Source organism: Protopterus annectens, chromosome 6.part0 (genome assembly GCF_019279795.1).
Source record: "Protopterus annectens isolate FY-2018-M chromosome 6.part0, PAN1.0, whole genome shotgun sequence".
Classification (NCBI taxonomy): domain Eukaryota; kingdom Metazoa; phylum Chordata; order Ceratodontiformes; family Protopteridae; genus Protopterus; species Protopterus annectens.
The window spans coordinates 637,517,394-637,543,045 of NC_056737.1; the positions used below are offsets into that span (position 1 = coordinate 637,517,394).

General features: G+C 38.6%; 1 protein-coding gene across 4 annotated transcripts in view; it reads left to right on the plus strand.

Moving 5' to 3' along the window:
- Positions 1-25,652, plus strand: part of GNG2 (G protein subunit gamma 2) — a 675,587-nt gene that overhangs the window by 415,562 nt on the left and 234,373 nt on the right. For 3 of the 4 annotated variants that reach the window (XM_044074324.1, XM_044074325.1, XM_044074326.1), the window contains one exon: positions 7,463-7,539. The exons of the other annotated variant lie outside the window; for it this stretch is intronic. The gene's annotated coding sequence lies outside the window, so the exon portion shown is untranslated. The remainder of the gene's footprint in view (positions 1-7,462; positions 7,540-25,652) is intronic. 4 annotated transcript variants of the gene reach the window in all.

The following is a 25,652-nucleotide window of genomic DNA, read 5'->3' on the forward strand; positions in this document are numbered from 1 at the left end:
AAATCTCCGCTCAAACTTTTAAAAATTCGAAATTATGGTCTCGACCATATGAGATTCAAACTTGTAAAGGTGCGACTATGTGGTAGGAACCCTTCATATTGTATATTCCTCTCTGTTTTTGTACTGTTAAATATCTTACAACTTGAATTGTTAGGTTTTTCTTATGTTTTAATTACTTCCCTGGAGTTTTTCTCCTTGGGTCTCTGCTGAAAAAGGGCTCTCTGAGCCCAGTTGGACTAACCCGGTTAACAAATGTAAAAATAAATAAATAAATAAAATGTTGAGAATCTATAGCAAGAATCATGATGGGAGAGAACTGATCATAATTTTTTAGTGCACTGAAGTTCATCTGGTCCACATCCTATACATTACAGAAAAAAAGTGTAGGAGCATGAAGCATTTTACAGCTTTGAAAACAGTAAAACACATAACATTGCCACACAGAAAGCAGACAGAACTGAACTATGCCTGTGAGGAATTAATACTTTTAAAAGACATTAGACATACAATTTACTCTACATCAAATTTTGTTTAAAAGTATGGCATAGCAAAGATCTAACAGCTTTTAAAGCTGTTTTAGCTTCTTCTGTACTATGTGGTACTCGGCACTGGCCATTATTGTGCTTTGTTTATTTATTTACTTATTTATTTGTTTGTATTTGTTTACTGGGGTAGTGCATTAATCAATACTGACCAATTTTAGGCTCTGTCTGGTTGTAATACAAAACATTTCACAAACAAGAAAAATACTGAAATATAAGCAATAACAGAATAGTTCAGACTGATTATGTAGAAACAACTGTATATGTATATTCTAGTGAACAAGCACAGTGCAATGTACAATCAAGCAGAGTATAATCTACAATATATACATTAGTTTCTAAATTGTCAGTCATCATTGAATCTTGAGAGAGAAGAGACTTTGGCTTGGATAAAGAACAAGTGCTTTGTGAGCTGCATTCTGAATTTGAAATGTGTCAATTACCTGAAGGTCTATGGGGAGAGAGTGCTAAAGGGTAGTTGCCTGAAAGGAGAAAAAGTGCAGTGCTGTGGAGTTTGGTTCTAGGGTAATGAGAGTTGGTGTGGCTTGTGAGTATTGTTTCAGGTTGTAGGGTTTTTCATAACAGAGTAAATGTGTGGAACTGGACTAGTTTAACATGAGACTAGACCTTAACCACTTATAAATGATTAATAAAAGCTTGTTAAACACCTTTCTGAAGTCAGAAAACTGTTTTATCAAGCATGTCTTTTCGCAGTTTCACAATGTAACTGTAGATCTCCATGCATTACATTGTTATAACAATAAGCAATAGATTATGTTTGATTAAAAAAATACATAAGCTTCTTCAACTCAATTTGTTTTTGGAACAAAATGGGTTGCATATCCCCAATGATGCAGTGGATTGTAATAAACATATACACACTTACTATGTAATTGTTATGTCATGCTTTCACTTTTACCATTAAATGTATGCTGACATGCTTCTTCTCTCTGGTGGTCTTAATACAAGCATGATCCATTCACATATCACCTGAGATGCTCAGTGTGTTTGCACCATTTGTGTGAAATGTAAGAACTGTACACTGTGAACAGTTGCATTCATACAATGTATATTGCAGCTATCCGAAAACATAATTGTATAATTTTTGTGGATATGAAAGACTGCTTTCCTTGCCACATTTCCCTTCCCTGCATCCTAATGCTTAACAGACATTTTCTTTGGGTGAAGTATTTACGTTACAGTGTTGACAGGGAAATGTTACTGAAGTTATCCAGACGGGAAGCCAGTGACACCTCAGACAAGACAGGAGTCATTACATGACCAATGGGAGAAGACAGAAATTTGCAACATTATTAAGTAATGAAGACCTGGATTTGGCCATGGCAGCATACCTCTCCACTGCCTCTTATTTTCAGTGATGTTTCAAGTTTGGCTCAGATTCTGACAACTTTTCATGTCAACAATTCTGGACATGTGCATAAAAGCAAAATGCATGCAGAAAAATTGTGAATTAACTTCCCCTTGAGGGGATTGTCATACAATATTACTGTGCTCAATCAAACATATTGTTGTGTACCTCAATGCCATTGACAGTGTCCCTTAATTCTGGACAGTTGGCAACCCTCAGCCTCAGAATGATACTCTCTTCATCTTAAAACCAAATAATTTCTCAGAAAAAGTGAATCATGTGAAACTTTTATAAACCTTTGAACATTTTTAAGAATGCATATAGTTCGGTAGTTCCCATTTGCAGACCATTTTTATAAACTAGTCAGTTATCTTTCCCAGAAGCATATTCTGCTTTGATCCTCCTTTGCTAGTGATTGTGACTATCGTAACATATATTTTGTTAAGGATCACTGCAATACTGGCATGTGCATTCATGTGTTATCTTGTTTAGACAGCTGATAGGAGTATAATACATAACAGTGTTAAAAGAAGCAAATGTAAACTGGAAAGAACTGTATTAGAAGTTTTAAAGTAGTATGTAAACAAACATGCGGACTAGTTTCCTTCTCATTGTTTTTCTCAGACTGACATAAGCATATGTTATGAGCTTTAGCTGAAATTTTAGAGGTATAGTTAGGTCATACAGATTTAAATAAAACAAATGTGTTATTGTAAACTGGATGCTGGAAACACACGTCTTTAAAGGGTTGTGGTAACAGATGAACAAGGTTTGAGGTGCCTCAGTCTCAGCTTTCTGATTAAACCTGTTATGAAGAAAGATTTTTAAAGTAAATGTGTTTAGGAGTTGGTGACTTCAAAAACAAAAGTCAATCTACTGTGCTATATCATGGTGGGGTGGTTTTCTCATACTGATGCACTTGCATATAACTGGAATTGTTTACTCTGCACCGTTAGGACCCACACATTGCACACTGTTTCAAATCATAGGCTGTTGCAATGAAACATAAATACATTTATTTCTTCTAAAATATGGTTTACTGTAAAAAGCTTACTTGTGTCACATGAAATTACATGCTGGAAGCCAAAATTACAATGTGATGAATTGAACCACAATCAAGTAAGGGTTCATTACTGCTGCAACTCTAGAACTGGAGACAAATCATTAGGGTTTTCTAATTTTTGAAAACAGGATTTTTAAAGCACTTTGATTTTTAAAGTAAGTGTTGTTGGGAAGATACAGCCCACAAAACTGCCATTTGCAAAGCTAAGCCTGCATCAACAGCCTCCTTTAATTAAATGTAATAACCAGTGAGTCTTTGCACCTTGGAGAAAGTTAAACTTAGTTGGGTCTTCATAAGGGGCCCTTTCCATAAGGCAGTCCTTGTTTTAATTTTGTAGATTTTGAAAAAAAAAACTGCACTTTTGATGCATCTCTGTTTTAAAGCTGTGGTGTTGACAAGCCCTTTCCAACCAGCTGTGAATGATGTTATTAACCTCCAAGCAAAACGATAGTGTTGTGGCATTCCCTTGCAATTTAAACAATATTTAGTCATCCTCTTCTGTGTTTCACCACAGATATTTTATAGACACTCATGGTTCCTACAAATGCAAGTCTTTCATCTTCTGCATAAAATCTGATTTTTGCCCTTCCCCTAAATTTACTCTTGATTTCTTTCAGCAAATAAACTGGACTTGTGAATTTACTCTATATTGCTTCATCAAATAGAGCCAGAAACACACAATACTAAAAATATAGTGCAACATCATTGCATAAATATTTAAAGTATAAATATATATATATATATATATATATATATATATATATATATAAAATGTGTAAGTATAAATGTATTGTCAGACTTCATATATATGACATTCATAAATGGTTGTATTTGTAACCTCATTCTTCTATACCTATTGTGCTACTGTCTCCATACTTGTTTTCAGTTGCTAAGGCACCAAATAATGAATTTTTAACATATATATTTCTAATATCAGTGATATATACAAAAATTCCTTTAATATCTATTTCATTCATTGCTTTGTCTTGATCTTTCCTGTCTATCTGATGAATCTGGGCATCTTGGGGCAATGTAGAAATTGCCTCATGTACACAGGCAACCCTCTCCTCCTACCACCTAACACTACATCCTGTGAGAGATGCACTTATCTAGCCAAACTGGAGGTAAAGCTCTCTCCAATCAAGACTGAACTTGACAGTCAAGAGGAGAAGGTAAACACTTGCACCACACCACACTCATCACATAGTCTCACTAAGTCTACACCACCAAAATCCACACATAGAAACACAAAAACATTCATGGAGGCTCTCAATAATAATCTACACAAGCAACAGAGACCTCCAAAGCAGAAATGCAAGCACCCTCCACCCTCCAACACAACCCAAATGACACATAGCCCGCAGACTCAGTGTGCCACTCAACCACAGCCAATAAGGCAAAACAACGTACCCAACACACTAGTCATAGGTGACTCTATAGTCAGGCACACTGATGTCCCACTCACCAGGCTAAACAAGGAGAAGGTTACTGTCGGCTGCCTGTTGGATGCCAGGATCCGCCACATAACCCACACACTCAGGTCACTCCACAACAAGTACAAATATGACTCTGTCATTGTCCATGTTGGTGTGAACAACCTGAGACGTACCTCTCTGTACTACATGAAAAGAGACATGGAAGAGATCTCCAATCTTGTAGCCCAGGCTGGTAGGACCCTAGCCCTGACTAGCATTCTGCCATCACCCAGAATTATGCAGCAGTACAAGGACAAAATGATTGACTTCAACAATTGGCTAATCTTCTGGTGCCATTCAAAAGGGATCCAGTATCTGTCTGCCTGGGATGACATGATCGACAGACCATGATGCTTTGCCAGATTTGGCCTGCACCTGTCACCCTGGGATTCTGGATACTGGATAAGGTTCTTGCCGCCCCTATAGTGCCTTTTTTAGGCAAGGTTCAAATGACAAATTCACCACCGTAACAGGAACAGGCAAGCAAAAACTGAGGGTGATGCTACTCAATGCTAGAAGCCTAAATCTCAAAATGCACTCACTCGAGGCACTCCTTAAAATGGAGAACATCGATATCTGTGCAGTGACTGAGAACCTGGTTCAAGGCTCCAGAGAGCACCCCTGCACTACCAGGCTATAACTCATACCACACTTTTGAGCCATGTAACCTGGACCAGAACACCAAAGGCGGAGGTGTGTCCATATTCATTTAGGATATCCACACCTCCAGGCTAGTTGCTCAGCATAATGCAGCCGAGGTTATCCAAGTGCAACTAACTCTGGGAAAAACTGCAATCCAAATTGTAGCTTGCTACAGATCACCCACCATGCCCCAGGATTCCCACTCCTCTTTTCTTGATGTACTGGAAAATATTAGGGTTCAACCAAACACCCTAATAATGGGCAATTTCAACTACCCCACCATTAACTGGGAAAACTACTTATGTGCCAACTCCTTTGCTCAAAGCTTTTTGGAATTCATAAACTCCAATGCCCTGGATCATCTTATCCACACCCCCACCAGGGGCAACAATATCCTAGATCTAGTCATTACCAACATGAGTGACCGGTGTTCCACACCTGAAGTCAACGCCTCATTGGTCCGATCCGATCATAAGCTAATTACCCTAGATATCCACATCCTGCCCCCATCCCCCATTAAGGAAACCATGGTAAAAAAATTCTCCAAAGCCAACTTCATGCTTCTTAAGACAGAAGTGGTGAACTTCATGACACCCATGCAGAAGACAATACAGTTACGACTACTGAATTCTACACGATTGCACTTTATAAGCACTTACATGAATGCATGGATCGTGCTATCCCAAACAGAACCAAGACAATATCCTCCAAAAAAAGGAAGCCAATCTGGTGGTCCCCTGTCATAAACAAACTGTACAACAGAAGGAAGTAACTGTTGCAAAAGAGAGCAAAATCCCATGAGTGGAGGAGCTTCCTGGTCAGCATCAGTAAGAAGCTGCAATCCCTGATAAAATCCTCCAAAGCTAGTTACGAAAACAAAATCACCACTGATTCTAAAGACAACCACAAAGCATTCTATAGCTATGTCAAGAATCTCAATGGCAACACTCAGATCTGCTCTGAGTTACAGCACAATGGCACTAAATATACAGACCCAACTGATACTGCCAACATCCTGGCAGGTATAAATCCCTATGTCACAAGATGGGTTGCCAACTGGCTCACTGACAGAACCCACACTGTGAAAGTAGCAGACTCCAAATCCGACTTCAGACCAGTGACAAGTGGAGTACCACAGGGTTCAGTCCTGGGTTCTCTCCTGTTTGGTAAATACTTCTCTGAAGTACAGGCTTACACAGAAGGTCTTTGGCTAATGAAGTTCGCAGATGACTGCAAACTAGGAGCCATAATCGAAACTCCTAACGATGTGGACATCCTACAAAAGGGCCTCACTGAGACAGATGCCTGGTGTCAAAGCCATGGCCTCAAGCTCAATGCCAAAAAGTGCATTGTCATCCCATTTGGTAAAAACTCTGTACCCATGAACTACAACATAGGCGGTAATATACTTAACACTGGAAGTGTGATAAGAGACCTTGGGACACAGGTGGACAGTAGTCTCTCCTTTGATAATCACATTGCCACAGTAGTCAGGAAATCCTTCTATGTGGCACACCTAATCACAAAAGGTTTCTCATCCAGAAAAAAAGAGGTCATTGTTCCCCTCTACTCATCACTCATTAGACCCATTATAGAGTATAACGCCCCTTTTGGTATGTACCTCACAAGACATCTACAACAACTGGAAATGCCGCAGTAATACCTCACAAAGAGGATTACCGGCCTCAAACAGATGCCCTAAGCAGACCGTCTCAAAAAACTCCAGCTTTACTCTGTCGCATATTGCCTACTCAGAGGTGATCTCTGCCTAACATACAAAGCTATGTCAAACCCAGAGTTGTTGGACATGCTCCACTTAAAGAAATCCCAATTCCTCCAAGCTACACACTCTAGGGACCTAAACCTTGTCACCACAATAAACAGAACATGCCGGAGGGATAGATTCCTGTTCCAGAGACTTCCTATACTCTGGAACAGACTACCTATCTATGTCACACAGAGCTCTTCATTAGCACTCTTCAAGAAAAATCTTGATGATTGGATGGGAAATAGGAAATTCACCTCGGGGATCACCTCTGTGGCTCTGCTCGACAGTGGCACAGGAAAATAATTTTCTTGGGTGGCAAAAGCCAGGGTACCTTTTTAGCTGGGCTTGTATAGGCCCCAGGGCCAATAGCCTGGTACCTACCTATGAACCTGGTAAACATGGCATACTAGTTGTAAAGATAGCAACTATGTCAGACTTACACCCCAACCTCTGCTTTACATTACTTCTGACTCTTAGTTTGTTTAAAATGAACAAATGAACACAATATGATTAAAAATGTATTTTTAATTCAGAATTGTCTTTTAGAATGTTAAAGTAGCATTAAATATACAAATGTATAAGGTAAGTGTTGCTTTTTTCCAGGTGAAGATCAAAGGAAGCCAATAGACGACCACCTAAGAAGAGTTAGTTTTAAAGAAGTCAACTTTTCTCCCTTTCTGGTAAACTACTTTATTTTTTTTCAAAGATTTATTGTGTGTGTGTGTGTGTGTGTGTGTGTGTGTGTGTGTGTGTGTGTGTGTGTGTATGAAACAGAAAGTACATGTGTGTGAATCAGACAATGACAAGAAAGATCCATCTGTTTATGCTTTATATATTTACCCCGGGATTCAATAAAGCCTACACTAAGTGTACACTCTTCTGAGTGAACAGACAACACAGACATAACTCACACCTTCTTCCTCCTAATTATAGTTTTCCTACTGATATTCTTGCAGCTTTAAATACTGACGGGGATTCATACAGGTTACCACAAAGTGTAGACTACATCTACACTTAGTGTAATATTTTTGAGTGACGAGAAAGCACTAAAAATGTGAAAAGAATTTTCTTGAATGCATATTGTGTATACTTGGGGTACACTTAGTGTAGGCTTTATTGAATCTGGCTCTTAATGTATTTATTTGTGTCTACCTTTGCCTAAGGAACTGTATTTTTAACCTTCTTCTGCTAATGAAAATGTACTATAGTTTTTAAATGTGAACAATTAGCTCTATAAAGAGTTTAGCTGAAGAAAATTGTTTACCTTTCTGCGGCATCTTTTATTTGAGAGCAACTTTAATAAAAAAATGTCACCAGATACAATACATTCCTACAAAATAAATGAAAGGGGAGGGGGTCCAGCACTTTTTAACTGTCTTTTAGGCTTGTTTTAATTTATTCCAATGAAATCCTTGATTTGTAAGGCCAAAAGCACTTATTCTTGTTTTGTAAATAAAAACTTGTTTATCTCTGTTTGGATTTCTACTTGGATTTGGAGACTTGCACTGCACATTAAAATAGTCACCAACCATTCCTATAAAATCCAAATCATTATATGCAGAATTGCTAGTAAGTCTCTGTTCTTATAAAAGAATGTCATATGAACTAGGCATTAAAATGCAAGTATAAAGGCTAACACTGAAGAAAATAACTGCATTGCAATGACAGTAAATGCAATTTAGAAATGATAGACTACAGTAAATATCAAAATAACTATTTACACCTGAAATATTCGAAAATAAAATTTTCATTAGTCAGTAAAAAAATCAGTCAGGCTTCAGGTATTGCATATAGCTCTCTGTCTCAGTTCTGTTCATGCTATTCAGCATACTGGGCAATGACTGCTCTCCAGGCATTTGTTGTTTCAGTAGTGGTTATGGTTTTACGGGGTCGAGTTGCCAGCCCGGCGCACAACCCTCCTCAGACCAGAGGGTGTACCGCACACATACGCGCACACACTCACACCTAGGGCTAATTTAGAGTTTCCAATCCACCTGCTGCATGCCTTTGAAATGTGGGAGGAAACCAGTGCACCTGGAGGAAACCCACGTGAACACAGGGAGGATATGCAGACTCTGCACAGAAGGCACCCCAGCCATGAATCAAACCGGAGAACTTCCTAATTCACTGCACCGGCCACTGCATACAACTGCAAAATTAAAACATCACATTGATTCAGTTACCAAATTTAACCTCTTATTTGCTTCTGTTTTACATGCATAATAGTAAAAAATGCAAGCTATTACTTAAACTAAAGGCCTTAATCTGTACTTTGTGTTACCCTTCAGCATCATAAGTCAACAGCAAAGTATCAATGTCACTTCCTCTGAAGTTTTCTTCAGCTGCTGGTAAACAGTGAAATAAGAAACCATTGTGTTAGGTGTCCTTTTACTAAATTACATATGCTTAGCTAAAGCATTTAACATACCCATGCCACCATTATGCACTGGACTCATGAGAACAAGTACATGGGTTTGAGCCTTGTGGGCTCATGTTATTTTGCCCCCGCTGGATTGGCTGCAATGAGCTGTACAAAGCTACTCCTGCTGTTGTTGAATCACCAGAATGGATTCTTGAATCTGACCCCTTCAAGACCAGGGATTTTTTCTACATTATGAGTTACTGTAATTGCATGGTTGATTGCAGCCATTATGCATATTGTTATTTTGTGAGAGGAGGTAGTCTAACTGGTGTTTGATTGGCCTAAACCTTTTTTCAGACTGATAAATTGTTGTGCTTTGTTTGTCATTGCACTCTATTTGTTTGGGCTGCAAAGAGATGAATGGCAGCATTACTGCTGTTGAATATTCACCAGATTTTAATCTTCCTTCAACACCAAGGAAGTGGCTATTCTTGCTATATTGTGAGAAACAATAACTACACTACAGATTGATGCTGTTTGTGTACATTGTGAGTTACTTTTTGAGTAGAGACAAATACATAAGCATTATTATGATGCAGGTAATTCTAATACTAACAATACACTTTTCAAACTTAGGTTAATTTGCACTAATAATAACAAGTTTTATTTTTTTATACTGGAGCAAGTATTACTAAACCCTAGAAGGGGGTCCCAGTTAAGACAGGCTCGAGTAGAGTTACTGTGGGAGATTAGGTTAGATGATAGTATGCATCATGGGCTCAGTGATATGGTTTCTTTAAGTAGTGTGTTAAAATTGCATGCAGCTAAGCTTTAAGTGACCAATTTAAGTAGACTACAACAGTATTTATTAGCTTTTTAAATTGTTTCAAAATATGAACTTTTAATAATTGTAATTTTATTGTACAACTTTTATTATATTCAATGTTAGTTCACGTTTTCAATGTCTGAATGGTTGTTTGATTTAATTTGTTTAATAATGTCACATGATCTTGTTAATGATTTTATAAATTTAATTGGTTTGCATTTTATCACTAGTTCTGATGAAGTCTTAGTCTGCTATTGGGACAAAAGTGCTTAACTAGTTCTGAATAAAATAGTTGGTGCTTTATTTTATGAGTTAATGGTTTATGGACCTGGTCTCTGCAACTGGCTGCCTGCCTTGGACTTAGGAGGAACCTCAGTTGTACTTGTTCTTTTTTTTTTTTTTTCTCCAGAGATCCTTTCTCTCTCCTGCCTGGTGTTTAATTAAATGAAATTGGCCAAACCTAGCTACAACCTGGAAATTGCCACCTCTAACAATGACAACCATAAGTCCTCAGTTATGTTAGAAATCTTAGAAACACTACCCTACTTTGCTCTGAATTGATGCTTCATAACACCACCCATTCTGTCTCAGAAAACTTTGACAACACTTTAGCAGATAAATTTAGTTCAAATTTCTCCTCCCTATCTCACTCGCACCTTCCTGCTTCGAGACATCATATCTGAAACCCCCAAATGTCTGCTTCAAACTCCCACCAAAGCAGAAAATGCCAGCTCTACATGTCTTGATAATGTGCATGGCTACCTATTTGTCAGTATGAAGTACTGCCTTACTGACCAGCTCCTAAATCTGTTTAACTTTGGCTTCTAAAATGGATTCATGTCAAATGCTTAGAAAGCTGCTATGGTCATATCCCTCCGCAAGAGTGAATCTACCTCAGATCCTGACAGCTACCCTTACATTCAAGACAATGGACCACATTTCATGCCTTCTAACCAAAGATTTTGACAGCCATAAACCCCTTGATCCAAACCAGTTTGGGTTTTTAAAGGGTAGATCCTGCCTACTTAACTTACTGGATGTCTTTGAAAAAGTCTGTGGGATTGGACGAGTTCAAATCAGTACACACATCACATGACATCTGATACTATTCCACATTCAAGCATTATAGATATGGGTTAACATTTAGTTTGATTAATTTATGTAACATGAAGGATTGCAAAATGACTGACAAAAAAATATCAAGTAAAGAGAGGAGGCCCTGCCTCCTCTAAGATGCTTATTACTAGACTGGTCCTTCAGGGCTTAGTACTGGGGCCACTCTAATTTTGTATTTACTTATTTAATGTTCACACTGATGTTAAAGGACTTTGGCTGACCACATTTGCAGATGATTGCAAACGTATGACCATCATCAACTCACCAAAAGACTCCCATTTCTTATAACAGGGACTGACGTACAAAAAAATTGTATCATGCCTTAACATGTCATTTGGGAAACAAAACTATCATGCATAAACAATACTCACCCCAGAACAAAAAAATGTATGGTTATTAGGAACCAGGGCACGCATGTACACTGGGAACTCTTCTTTGACCAAAACACGTCTATGTTTGTTACACACTCCTTCTACTTAGCCCAAATGATCACCATCACCAAAGGTATATCTTCCAGGTCCTAGGATGATATCATCCCTCTCTAGTCTTCCCTTATCAGACCAGTAATTGAATACACTGCATAGACACGTGATCCAACTTCACAAACACCATCTCATTAAGGAAATCGTGGATCCAAGTTCTGTGACCTATGTGGAATGCCTTAAAGCTCTGTGGTGTGATGTCTGCCTATCCTATAAGGCCTCAAATGACCCATCCCTGCCTGATTTCTTACATTTATGCAAAACCTGTAAGATCATGAATGCTTCTGACCAGAAGCCCAAACCATCAGTGCAGCATAAACAGAACCCTCAGGCAAGATGAATACCTCTCCCAAAGAATTTCTCAGCTATAGAACTGATTTCCATACTTATTAAATAAAGTAGGTGCCTAACACTCTCTAAACAAATCTGGATGTTTGGATAGTCCAGGTGTGGCTTCACGGTCACTTATGGAATGGGGTAACAAGTGATGTTTATACAGGGTAGAGTGCAAATGATCTACCTATTCAACTACTTAGTATGAACCCATGAATGTAAGAGCCTTATTTCTAAGATTCCCTGATTTGGTTGACTGTTTTCTTTTTCAAGTGGCTAATGTTCAGCTATACAATTACTGGTAGAACACAGAACAAGTATGAAACTGATTAAAGAAATATGTTTTGTTAATATGATGATGCATAAAATGGTTAATAATGTATGACAGTATGAACACTCACCACGGAGATGTGTACTACTGACCTCTTAATATCAGTAAAGCTATTTATTCTATTTATCCTTTGTTGTTCAGTTTAGTCCCACAAGGCTATTGGCCTCTTTTCACGGGAGATACGAGGTGTTATTTGTACTATGAGGGAAAATTTGGCCAAGGCAACAGGGAACTTCCCTTACTCTTTCAAAGACGTGCCATGGGATCTTTTATATTAATCTGATCTTTTACCAAATCAAGCAGATGGGACTTCAGTTTAACATTTCAGCGGAAGGATGGCACATTCAGGACTAAAGCACTCCCGTAATGCACTAAAGCACTCCCGTAATGCTGCACTGCAGTTATCACCATTCCATTTATCTGGAGTGAGAATAGAATTCTGGTCTTGCAGCACCAAAGGTGTGTGCGCTACCTGTTGAGCCACTGAAATTGAGGGGTGTGAGAGGTTCTTGCCACCCATATGTAGAACTAGATAGAAGTTTGCCTCCTTACAAAGAAATTAAAAAAAAACACTTGCAGATTTATTTTTCATTGGGTTGTTTTTTTTGCACTGGATTGCCTGGTGAGTTATAACATTCTTAGTGGAACCAATAAATCTTGCCTCATCACTGACTGTACACACAGTTTGTACATTATGGCTGGATTTCTTAGCCAAACAGAGTTTTGCACTAGTTATAAAATTTCATATCGTAACTGAATGATGATTATAGAAGTGCTGCCACTCAAACTGTTTAGCAAACCTGACCTTTTAAACTGACTGTATGAAAAGCGTTATTAGTACAACATGGATGCCAACTCTGAGAATGAAGCACAGTGCTAACAGTAGATTTTGTATACAAAGATGAGACAAAGTACATTTAACATGATCAGATGTAAAAAAATTAAACATATTAAGATCAAAAACACGGTTGAAGATAATTTTATTAATGTTTTGTAGATCTCCGCACATGCAGATCTTGTCAGGCTTCTCCACTAATTTATTCACCTAGTCATTCAGATGTTTTTTTTTTTCTTTCTTAATTTCTTCAGTGTACTTCATTCCATGCAATTATCTTTCATTTCTGCCATTTGCTGTTGCTGGAACTTGCTTTGGAACATCTTTTGCTATTACCAGTCCATACTATTTTTGTTTATCATGCTTCAGCCATGCCTCATTTAGATTTTGTCAGTGACGTATCTTTCTTGCCTTTCATGGCTCTCGTTGTCCATTGGACTTCATTTTCATTATATTTTCTGCTCTTTTTTTATCACCAATTTCACATGCAGATTTATGCACTTATTGTTTCTCAGGAAGCTCTTTTAATTGAGACAAAGTAACTTTCTTTACATATATCACTTGCTTTATTTAATGTCAAATCTGTTTCTTGCAGCCATCTGCCTTTCATTAGATCATTTCATAGGTTCATAGGTAAGTACTAAACTAGCAGACTTTGTGGGCCATTTTGGGCCAGACGGTTTTCCTTGATGAGAATCAAACCTTGTACCTCTTGTCTGTGAGTTAGGCACTTTAATAATTATGCCAACTCCCACATGATTCTGTTTTGCACAAATGAATCATGCACCCAACTTAAGTCTTTTTTTGTTAATAAAATAACACAAGCATCACTATCCTTTGTGGAACTGTGCCCTCATAAAGAATAAATAGCAGATACATGTCACATCGTTTCTCGTCTTACAGTCTATTACTTCTGTCTCATCTGTGGAATACTCTATATCCAGGTCTCAAAACTCAAAAAGTATTATACTTTTAAGTACTTCTTCCCCCTGCACTATGCAGAAAAGTGGGACACTGTACTCTGTCAGGATACTTGGGAATTTCTCTCACAATAAGGAATAAGTTAGGTTTCTGGACATCAATATTCAATATTTAGGCAAATATTCCTGTTGCTGAAGGTTTCCAGCACCACCTCTGAACATAAGATTAAGAAATTTTGCCCTTTCTCATGCTTTGATACTAACTTAATTTCTGACACCATTTAAAGCACTTGTGATTACAATGAAAGCATTTAGTTTTACATTTCTTTTACTACCAGTGCATATCCCACATAATCTTAAGAGTTTCTCTTGTCTTTTAGTTTATCAGTATTAGCATTCCCGCATGTGGAGATCTAAGTGCAGCTTTTGTTTCCAATTTATTAGTCACTGGTCATGTGATTTCTTAACTGACTTTCCTAATATCAAGATTAACCACAAATTGTCTCCATCTGGACAGGCTGTCCTAAAATTAAACTGGAAAGAAACTGACAAGACAGTGAATGTGCCTGCTGTTGAGTCTGCAATGTCTGATACAGTGACAGGTCAAGTTCACCCTCAGGGAAAAAGTGACTGACACTTAGCAAACTACTCAGGCAAATGTAAAGTGAAAACTGCTCGACTTCTACCCGGTGAAGATAGCAAATGCTGTCTATCTATCTATCTATCTATCTATCTATCTATCTATCTATCTATCTATCTGTCTGTGTGTGTGTGTGTGTGTGTGTGTGTGTGTGTGTGTGTGTGTGTAGTGATGGTAGTTGTCAGGGCATACTGTCTACCAAGGCAGAAACAATGTCCTCATGGCTTGAGATGGTATACACGTCACTTAAGATGCTATTAAGGGTTCCAGCAAAATTTCAGACACTCCCATCCATGGAGAATTCTTACTGTGGATTTCACTGTAACTGTCATGCAGTGTATCTGCTAGTCATCAACAATTACACTGTGACTTGAAGAATCATTATAAGCTTTCACATTCCAAGACATAAATCGGCACTTGACAGGGGTGATTTGGTCATGTTTCAAATTGCTTCTTACTGTCAGAGAGCTTAGCTATACAGGAGTTTTCATCATTTGTAGTCACGTCTATGCATTTCATTTTCAGACTTTTCTCTGACATATCATTTCCTGCAGGTGTTGCCTTTGCAAAATATTTTTCAGAATTTTCTTTGACATATCCTTTGCTGCAGGTGCTGCCTCTGCAAAATATTACAAGCATAATGATATATGTCTATCACTGCAATGTACACTGATGTATTGTGTCATATCTGTCGTCTGCTGTACAATCATGCACATAAAGGCCTATTTAACCATTTTTAAGCCACTGTCTAGCAATGGATTGCACTGAGCTGGCGAAGTTTATTATTCAGAATTTAGAAAACACAGAGATATTGTTTAGCCATGATTACCAATTTTAGCTAAGAAATTCTGTTGTTCTTCTCATGTAAATACTATTTAACTGAAGAGAAGTGTAAAAATCCAACAGCATTCTGTAGTTTATTTGTGAATGCAATGTGCATGATAGGGTATGGTTTATTTCAACAGCACATTCTGGAGTGCTATATGGTACATACAACCTGCGTCTACTCAGAAGTATTTTAATACTTATTCATATCTTATTTTATTAATCCTCTATGTTAAAACTGAGTATAGTGTTATCATTTTCAATTACCGGCTAGTTTTGTACTAAAATCTTTAAATCTGTCAAGAAGCAGGTATTTTCTGTCTAAAATGAAATATAGTTTTATTTCTCTTTCCATGCACACAACATTTCTTCTATGAGTATATCAGCGTTAATGACTCCATGATCTTTAGAATTTACTTTATTAGCAAAGATCCTTCAAGCCATGTCACCCAGGAGAACATTTAAAAGCAGTCCCACAAATAGAGAAAGGCAAAGTATCCGCTTGAATCAGTATGTCTACCTATTTTGTTTGTGAGGTCGGGGGTTGGTCCTCTATGCAGAGATTAAGTAAATGACTGACTAGCTCTGTACATGCCCCGAGTCACATGTTTGTACATGTGAGTATCACTAAATTCAGTCCTGGGTCTTCAAGATGTAGCTAACCTCAGATGTCATTGTCTTAATTACTAGGGTGCTTGTGGAGTCCAGTGTTCATAAACAACAACAAAATATGGCTTTGTCAGATATGATGTGATCATAGTTGTCTCTGTACAGATGAAAGGCAACATGCTATCTGAGATGCTCACCCTCACGTTTCACCTTACAGCCCTTGGCTGCAGGATTTTGGTCAGTGCCTCCTTGATTCTAACACATCTTAGCAGAACTTTCTTGTCCTTTTTTATCAATCTTTCAAACTCAGTGAAATGAAATTCTTTTCCACAGTATTGGCTTAATTATATTCTTCTAACTAACCCAAAATCTCTCAACCTTCTCATTTTCCAGCTAATTACCTCCTGTTACCCTACTGGTGGCCAAAAATTGACCGTTTGAGCTTCGGTTGCCTGAGGTTCAACCTGTCGATGAACACAGTTCCTCCATAGGAAACCAGTGTCAGCGAGTTGTACTGGAAGTGATTCCCTTTTGGGGGGAATTTCCCCTTCTTTGAGTTGGTGCTACCATGGAGTTGGTTTATATAAGTTCAGGTGGGTGTAGGGCTTACCTTGAAAAAGTGTTTTTTGTCATTTTTTTCCAGCGAATGCTGTTTGGGGATTCCGATCCTCATTGCCTTTACTTTTTTCCACTCGTATTAAAAACATTACCTCCATGACGTCACTTTCTATCCCCTTTTTTCTACCCCTCATATCAATATCCCTCTTTTCTTTCACCCTCGCCCACCTACAGTACATACTGTACACCTACATCCTCTCCACTTCTTCTCTCTACTGACCTGTTATTCTTGTACATATTTTATTTTAAAGTGCCTGTAACTGTTTTTGTGATCTTTTTGCTATCCATATAAATGACATATATACTTAGGTACGTTACTTGCTTCAGATTATTGATTTTCATAACATTCCCTTTTGTGGGTGGTAACATCAATATTTTATCTTTTTGCTGTTTTTATTTGCTTTTACATGTATTTGAGTAGGGCTGAAATGGTCCCTGTGGATCGGTGCTGTACCCCACTTAAAGCACTTAAATAAACCCCATTCAACTCTTGATCAGACTTTGACCTTGTGTGACATGCAGCACATAATGAACTCCTTCAGTCCTCTGCTGATGTGCCCAAATGGAGAACAGACTCATAAAAATGGTGTGACTGTAACTGCACTCATCAGATTCTGATTGAGGACACCAGGATAGGGGAAAGGAGGGAGGGTTGCTGTCTTGCAGCTACCATTTGCATCTCAAAGATGCATTGCTATGTTGAGCATACAATATATCTCCTCTAACTTTCTTTGAAATGGTCTGACTACAAAATAAGCAGAACAGAGTCATAACCTATATCATTGGACCCTGCCCTCCTCTACATTGGGTAAGTACAATGTTCCTTTTGGTATGCATCTAACAAGGCACATCCAACAACTGGAACATCCACAGAGGTCCCTCACTGAAAGAATACAGGGCATAAGTAACATGTCCTATGCAGACTGCCTCAAACTCTATCCCTCTATTCTCTCTCCTACAGGCTTTTACGGGGAGAGCTATACCTGGCATACAAGGCATTGTCAGACCCCACCCTGATGGGCCTCCTGCATATCTGTAAAACAAACAACACCAGAATCACACATTTTAAAGACTTAAATTTTGTCTGTGATATAAATAGGACCTGCTGGGGAGACAGGCATGTCTGACAGAGACTACCCCTTCTCTGGAACAGGCTCCACATCCACAGAGCTCCTCCCTAACCCAATTCAAGTATGACTTGGATAACTGGATGGGGAACAGGAAATTCATCCCTAGTTTTGCACCTATATCTCTAATGGACACAGGCAGCCTGTAAATGGTTAATTTCCCAGTCCTCAGCTTGTAAATGTTTCACTTCCCAGTCCCCCTTCTTACACTTATTAAGGGTACCAGAACTTGTCAGAGATTTGAGTTGCATGGCTAGGCTAAAAAAGCTCCAGTTGTTGTTAACCTAGTACGCACCTATGAACCTATTAAACTATGGGTATAAGATTGAAGAAGCAATAAGTTTAAACTGGCTTCTGAATATGGACTGATTTTGTAATGTCTGGTGAATTTATGGATTATAAGTAAGGTTCCAAATGCAAAGATTTCATATAAAGGAACTTTTGCAAAAACTCAGAGAGCCCTTGTGCAAGGCACTGTAGGGTAACTTGTCAAAGTTTTGTTGTGTTTGTTGTAATGCAGAAAATAAAATTTGCTAGCCACTTGCAGTGTCAAGTACCTGACTATCCTTTCCTTGATATAAAGAACTGTGCATCTTTCCTGAATTGAAACATCCTTGTTATAGTACCTCAGCTGTTTGGAAATGTATGTGATGTACTGCACATGTTTTCCTGTAATGGAATTTTCCTGTAAGAAAACTGGTAAGTGGATAGACTGATTAATGTTGGCAAGTGTAAGTACCTTTGGAGTGCAGGAGGGGTTAATACAAGGAGGCATCCTGTGCTTGTGCAAACTAAGTATGGGAGACAATTCAAAAGGATATGAAGTTCTGAAAACCTCCTAGCTAAGGTTACAACTACTAAAAATTAAGTTTTGCAGAAATAGACTTTTACAGAGTTGTCTGGTTCAACAGGCCATTGGGAGAACAATACGTTGAAAACTGCATACTAAAAATGCAGGTGATATCATAACAAGATTTTTTTTAAGTGGAAATACCTCACCCCAGCCACAATCAGGGGCCTTCACCCTAAGTCTGAAAGCATGGCATAATTAATCAACATACAAGAGTGGCCAACATGCAACTCAGGTGGGCTCCCTTCTAGTAAGGCAAAGGCACTGGGGGTAGAATCAGCAATTGCAAAGTCATTCTTAGTGAAATAGTTGCCCCACAGTAAAAAACACTGGTTGATACACTTGGCTGCAAGCGATGGTCAGAGAAAGCTCTAAGATCAACAGAGACTAGGCTGAAGACCTGGAAATTGACTGGAATGAAGCACAAGAGTTCAAAGAAATACACAGGACTCTAGCATCTCAAGATTAAGAGACAATGTTGAGAGTTGCAGAAGTATGACAGCATCTCAAAACAGCATGTGCGAAGCCTATTCAACAGATATACGATCGAACCAAGTATGGAAATAATGTACATAACGAAAACTGGTGTTGGAATACAGAAGTCCAGGAATTCATCAAAATGAAGGAGTGCAGAAAAATGTGTGAGATAGAAAAGATAGAGCAGGCTAAGAAGGAATACTAGTTGGCTAACAAATAGGCTAAGAGAGCAATCGATCGCAATAGCAAACAAAACATCAGAGACACTATGCTAACTTCTGACTTAGTACTTGGCACAAAGAAACATTATCAGGTTGCAAGGCAAAGACAGAAAGATAAAGATTATACTCATCAGGCAGCCTTTATAAGGGATAACATCAAAGGTAGCTGGCAGGAGTACTTCCAGCAACTTCTGAATGAAGAAAACCCCACAGAAGCTGTACTGACCTTTACACACCCTAAATGAAACAAGAAAAAGAGACCACCTTAAAAAAAGCAAGAATCAGGGAAAGCAGCAGACTCAGATGAGGTAATAGCAGATATGATCAAGATGTTATGTGAGTTAGGGGGGAAATGGCTCCAGAGGGTACTCATAGCAGTATGGAGAGAAAGGCACATCCCAGATGACAGCAGAGTAAGCATTCTAGTGCCCGTGTAGAAGAACACATGGGACATTCACAGTGGGGATTACAGAGGTATTAAACTCTTGGCACACTCTACAAACGATCTGGACAAGGGTGACTGGTAACTGAATATGCAGACTAGCAGAAAGTTAGATGGGAGATGAGCAGTTCAGGTTCAGATCAGGATATAGCACAAATGGCCAAATGTTTGCAGTGAGACAGATAGTTGGGAAGAAGCTGGAGATGAGGAAACAGTCCAACTGGGCATTCCTAGACTTGGAGAAAGTATATAAAAAGGTCCTCAGAAAGCTGATTTGGGTAGTCCTGCAATGGTTCAAAGTCCCAGAAACATTGGTAGAATTAGTCCAATGACACAAGTACAAACAGTGTTTGGACTCATAGAGGTGTTCCCATTCAGATCGGAACCCAGTGCTGTTCATACTGGTGATGGACTACATTAGCAAACAGGTTAGAGGGACAGATCAACAAAGTTGCTGTATGTAGCTGATGTGGCCATACAGGCAGACTCTGAGCAAGGCCTTCAGCAAACAATAGGGGAATAGAATGCAAAACTGAATGTGGATGGGATGAAACTGGGTACAAATAAAACAGTTGTAATGGTAGCAAATGGGGAAAATTAGAAGAAGTTGAAAACTAAGATAGAAGGGAAATACTGAACAGGTTAACAGCTTTAAGTATCTTGGTGGAGTGGTCGAGGAGAAGGGATGTCTGAATGAAGAGGTCACAGCTAGAATTAGAGGGGATGTAGCTGACTGGCATACAGTGTCAGAGGTAGTGTGTCACAGAAGAACACCAGCTGAAGAGTAAGGTGTACAAAACAGTAGTGCCACCACTAATACTATACAGCACGGAAACCTGAACAGTAAAGGCAAAGCAGTTGAGGAAGCTAGAGGTCATGGAGATAAAGTGCCTGAGTCAGATAGTAGGATGCACACTGTGGGACAGACAAAGAAATAAGGACATCATAACAGAACTCTAAGTAGCTCCAGTTTCAGAGAAAAACAAACAGAACAGCTTATGGTAGTTTGGGTACATGCAGAAAAGCAGAAGATAAACTGGTGAAAATTTGGGAAATGCAAGAAAAAAAACAGCATCATCCAGTAAAGAGATGGCTGGACTGTGTGACAGAAGATCTGCAACAGTCAGGCATGACTGTCAAAGAAGGTAGGAGAGTGGCGGTGAATCGAGAGAGATAGTGACAGTTGACGTGACACCCGACCCTATGTAGAAAATGGCAAAAAGGGAGTTGATGAGTATGATAATGAGGATGTCTTGTTCAGGAAGTATTTTTTTTTTGCAGCATAAAAATCAAATTCCATGGTGGGGCAGGACCTCTGACAAGAGGTCTAAGAAGAATATCACTGGTCTTACAGAGGGATATCTGGAATGTCCTGTCAGTAGGCAAGTCACCAACTGAAAATTACATCCGAAACTACACACTACAAGTGCAGCTGATGTCATAATAAGGAAAAACACTCCCCACAGCACATAAAGGGTCCTTCAACCTGTACTCCATAAGTTGTTGTTGTTGTGTCTTTCGGCTTTTCCCAGTTAGGGGTCGCCACAGCGGAACTCCAGTCCGCTAATGATTGGCAGTAGATTTTTACGTGCCGAGTTGCCGGCCCTGATGCACAACCTTCAACGAAGGTACGCCCATTCACGCATGTCTCCACAAAGAAGACGCTCTAGCTGAGAATCAAACAGGACAACATCTTACTATGAGGCGTCAACGCCACCGCAGCACCACCACCGCAAAGTAATAAAATAATACCAGAATCATTGCTCTTTAGGGGTTAAAAGACATCTCATCATAGCAATGCATTTTTAAAGGCAAAATATTAAAAAAAAACAATAATATAGCCATCAACATAGCATTCTGATGCCTTTGCAGGGTTTGAAGGAAGCCAAAGCTACTATCCATCCCATCATGACAGCTAAAAATATGAAGCTTGTTGACAGAGGAAATAACTCTGAAAGAATGGGGCAAGTAATCAAGGGCAGTGATAAGTGGGGCATCTTGTATAAGTACTTATTATCTAGGGTCAAAGCACAAATCCTTTTCCATCTGTCAGAATAAAATGTCTGAGCAGAAGGCTTTTGCTCTCTTGTAGTCTCCAGACCCATAAATGCTGCTAACCATGGACACCAGTACAGTAAAAGGAAAAAAGCCAGTGAATTGGAGCCTGGAGAGGACTGAATTACATTTACCTACTAAGTGGGTAAAAACATCTTCATAATCAGAAAAAGATGTGAACAACAAAGCTAATGGGACAAGGCTGAAAGCCAGGTCTGACAAGGTCAGTAAGGAGGCAGAAATACCAAGTTCCTTTACTCTGGCATTGTCCTGATTAGGACTATAAGGACCATGGTAGTAAGGGGAAGTCATAAAAAGTCCCTTTGGCCACCAGGCTAAGAAAGCCTCCCGAGATGTCTTTCCATAAAAGAAATGATGGACAAGGGCTCACATTTGAAATTGGTTGGAGATGCAGAGTGATCCAGTACTGGAAACCTCCCATGTATGAAGAACTGTGGAGGACGTTGGGATGCAGAGGCCACTTGTGAGGGGTGGGAACATTGAAGCTTAGCTTGTCTGCTAGATCACTGTGCTTGATCAAAACTGTCACACTATGAGGGACAGACTACTGCTACATACGCAAAACATCTATGCACATCTGAGAAAAACCTCCATTGCTGCATTTTATAGACAACACAATGTCAGTCTGTAGAACAATCATGCCATCCGGTAGGAAGAGACCAACTTCCTGCATAGCTAGGAGAATCACCCTAATATCTAATGCAGTGATGTAGACTACTCAAACTGACCACATGCTTGGATTATGTGTAAAATAAGTGGGCTACCCACACTAATTTGGATAATGCAGTTGTGATCTGAACATTCAGGAATTCCTGGTATCAGGAGGTGCACTGGTTTGATCCACCATGAAATAAGTCTGGACAGGGTCTGGATATTTTAAAATGGGCTCAAAAAGTTAGAGAGTCCTGCACCCAGTGTATTTTCATAGTTTGCTGGAGAAGTCAGATGCAAAGTCTTACAGATGGGAACCCTAACACAGGAAGCCACAAGGAATGTTAGTAGCTGAACAAGGATTATGAAAGAGCAATAGCAACGTAAAGGCTACCTATAAATAGCAGTGACATGTGGAAGTGGCGTGAAGATCTCAAGAATGTCTGCATCCAAATGGTAGCTTAAAACTGAGTGGATAGGGTGGGAGAAGGCTGCAGCTTGTTGTGCTTCACAGCAAAACTGAGCTGATTGAAAGGGCAGAGAACATATGGCTCGATGCATATCAGAATATGAATTCGGCAGGCCTTTAGGAGTAAGTCACCTACACTGAGAAATACCTAACAAGACTGAGTCTGCATGCATGCCATCACCCCCTCTGTGATCTTAGTGAAGACTCTGAAGGCCAAGGAGAGTCTAAGCTGAAGAGTCCTGCACTTGCTGACAGCTGCAGAAACCTCTGGTGTCTTCATCTCTGTTTTATGTAAAAGTAAGCATTCTACCTTTCCAAAATGCACAAGCATCCCAAATATCATGGTGACGATAATAAAAAAGATAAAAATGTAGCACCTTTTATAAACAGTTAAAGTGTTATCCTTTCATCTTCCAAATTTCGAGACATCATCAGGCCACCAAATTTTACAATTAATCACATTTAATAAAGATTAAATAACATCATATGATCATACCTCCCAATGTCTTTGCACAGGACATTTGGACAACGACTAACATAATGGGAGGACAAAGGCCCAAAAATAGGGACAGATTTTAAATGTTGCTCTTATAAACTTAGAAAGTTGATTATGACAGGAGTTATCTTAGCATGCATTTTTCTGAAGAATATGAAGTCCGAAACTCAATGTATGTCATTATTTAGTGACTTCATTCTTCAGATCACCCCAGTGATTTGTGGGGAAAACCACAGATTTTATGAAAAACAAACCAAAAATATGAGGCAAAAATCTGGACAGTTGAGAGGTATGCATGACACTTTTCTTCCAATAATATTAATGTTTCAGTAGTTTTAACTTTTAATGTGCATTTATAATTAAAAGCAACATTAAGAACTGGCTCATTATATGCATTCAACAGCACTTGCCATTCCAGTTTTTTTTTACTTCTCACACTGTCTCTAAATCACCAACACATAAACACGCATCTATTTCATCTAATTCAAAAACGTATTACACTTCTTACGGTTTTGTTTGTTTATAAAGGGCAATATTTTCATTGGTCACTTTTACAGAATTTGTATTTTGTGTAAAGTGGTTCCGATTACATAAATTCAGAATAAATCTTAAATCTCCTGCTTTTTGGCATCTGAAACAACGGGTTAAAGGGTTACCTGCTGGTAAATTAATTTAACAACATCTAGAATGTTAGTCATGTCATGTTGTGCAGTGGTATCAGAGCAGAATGATAGGTGATTAGGTCTCCTCCTCTTCAACACCTCCCAACATATTTATATAACAGGCCTCCCTAGAACAATATGCAGATGATTCCACACTCATATGCACATCAGACAATCTGGCACATCTCAAAAAAACTGCTCAGGAAGTTTAACAGCCTTTGAAACATGGCTGTGTAACTCATGCTCAACCCAAAATACCCAAACCACTTATTTATTTCCCCAAATCCTTATCTCATGAAAAAAAAAATTAAAATCCTCTTTCTTAATAATACAACCACTGAAGTCATTTCTCATAGCAAATTGTTAGGGATGATAATGGTTGATAATCTTAAATTCGACCTGTAAATATAAAATTGCATTAAAAAACTCACCAAAATCTAGGGATGCTTTATACAGCTTTCTCATTAGTGCAGCTAAAACAACACTTGCCACTACTTAGCTCCTCTGATCACTGCTTTATAGTGGTCCTATCCATACTAACACCCAGGCTTCACAAAAATCAAAACTTGAACAATGCTGTAATAAAACGGCTAAATTTGCAGCAAATACCCCTTTCAGAACCCACCAGTGTATAGCACTTAAAAGTCTAAACTGGTTAGAACTCACATCTACTAATATATACACAGCTTGTTACCACCTATAAAATTATCCAGCATCTATCTGCTTGTCCAGCACTAAATACTGTTCTACACAACCATGTTTCCACTCAGTCACTGCAATCCATTGACCAAAAACTCCACTCTTTTCACAAATTTATCAAATCTGCTGGACATGGTCTCTGCTCATATATGTTGCTATGGCCTGGAACTCCTCCCCTGTATCCATTGGGTCAATAACCTCCCACCAGTTCTAAAACCATTCTGAAAACCTTCTTAGCCAAAATCTGGTTCTTTTGTTCTTCAACCACAGGATAAACTATATCCCTAAAAATGAACAAGTAGCTGTTCATCCCTTACATCATCTTCTTCCCTTTTTCACTCATTTCCATACTTTATAATCAATTTCTCTCCCCTAACTCTCCATCTAAATATACAATAACCCTGTTTTTTCTCCCACTTCATATTGCAGTTTTTGTTTGTATTGTACTAACTTACCTTTAATTTCTCTAAACTGGCTAAAATTTCTCTAAATGTTAAATCATTGTCATATAAGTAGTATCTTTTCTTAACCAATATATTCACATTATTTGGTATAATTATATAAACTGTAGATGTGTTTGTGTTATTTTTGAAGAATGTAGAATTATTGTTCCTAAAGTGTTTTTGCAGTACTTTGGAGCTTTTCTATAAACACAGATTTCCACTGGCTGCAAATGAAGTCATGTGTCTCTGTTTTCTCACATTTTAATTCATTCATCTTATGGAG